This window comes from Arachis ipaensis, chromosome B4 (genome assembly GCF_059453495.1).
Source record: "Arachis ipaensis isolate K30076 ecotype BB chromosome B4, ASM5945349v1, whole genome shotgun sequence".
NCBI lineage: Eukaryota > Viridiplantae > Streptophyta > Magnoliopsida > Fabales > Fabaceae > Arachis > Arachis ipaensis.
The window spans coordinates 98,950,218-98,951,559 of record NC_142439.1 but is presented as its reverse complement, the minus strand read 5'-3'; positions in this window follow the sequence as shown (position 1 = coordinate 98,951,559).

Genomic DNA, 1,342 nt, shown 5'->3' with positions numbered 1-1,342 from the left:
ATTATGTTTCCAAGTGGGTAGAGGCTATTGCAACCCCAACTAATGATAACAAGGTAGTCATGAACTTCCTCAGGAAGAATATCTTTAGCCGGTTTGGAGTCCCAAGAGCCCTCATCAGTGATGGAGGGAGCCACTTTTGTAACAAACCACTGGAAGCTCTCCTCTTACGATATGGGGTAAAACACAAAGTAGCCACACCTTACCATCCTCAAACAAGTGGGCAAACTGAGATATCCAACAGAGAGTTGAAGAGGATCCTGGAAAAGACTGTGGGTGCATCTAGAAAGGATTGGTCAAAGAAGTTGGATGATGCTCTGTGGGCATACAGAACAGCATTCAAAACCCCACTTGGAATGTCTCCATATCAATTAGTCTATGGGAAAGCTTGTCATTTACCACTGGAGCTGGAACATAAAGCTCTTTGGGCTATCAAGATACTAAATTTTGACAGCATTGCTGCTGGTGCAAAAAGAATCTTGCAGTTGCAAGAGATGGAGGAATTCAGGTCACAAGCCTATGAAAACACTAAGATGTATAAAGAGAAGGCAAAAAGAAAACATGACATGCACTTGGCACCCAGGAGTTTTGAAAAAGGGCAGCAAGTACTCCTTTACAATTCTAAATTAAGACTGTTCCCAGGGAAACTCAAGTCAAGGTGGTCCGGACCTTTCTTGGTTACAAAAGTGTCACCATATGGCCATATCGAAATCACGGATGAAGGTTCAAAGAGAACTTTTACAGTGAATGGACAAAGACTCAAGCATTATCTGGGCAACTGATGAGCGGATATTTTATACGCTTTTTGGGGATAATTTCATATAGTTTAGAGTATATTTTAGTTAGTTTTTAGTCTATTTCTAGTAGTTTTTAGGAAAAATTTATATTTCTGGACTTTACTATGAGTTGTGTATTTTTCTGTAATTTCAGGTATTTTTCTGGCTGAAATTGAAGGAGCTGAGCAAAAATCTGATTCAGGCTGAAAAAGGACTGCTGATGCTGTTGGATTCTGACCTCCCTGCACTCAAAGTGGATTTTCTGGAGCTACAGAACTCGAAATGGCATGCTTCCAATTGCATTGGAAAGTAGACATCAAGGGCTTTCCAGAAATATATAATAGTTCATACTTTTCACAAGGATAGACGATGTAAACTGGCGTTCAACGCCAGTTCTCTGCCCAATTCTGGCGTCCAGCGCCAGAAAAGGATCAAAAGCTGGAGTTGAACGCCCAAACTGGCATAAAAACTGGCGTTCAACTCCACAAATGGCCTCTGCACGTGAATTGCTTAAGTCTCAGCCCCAGCACACACCAAGTGGGCCCCAGCACACACCAAGTGGGCCCCAG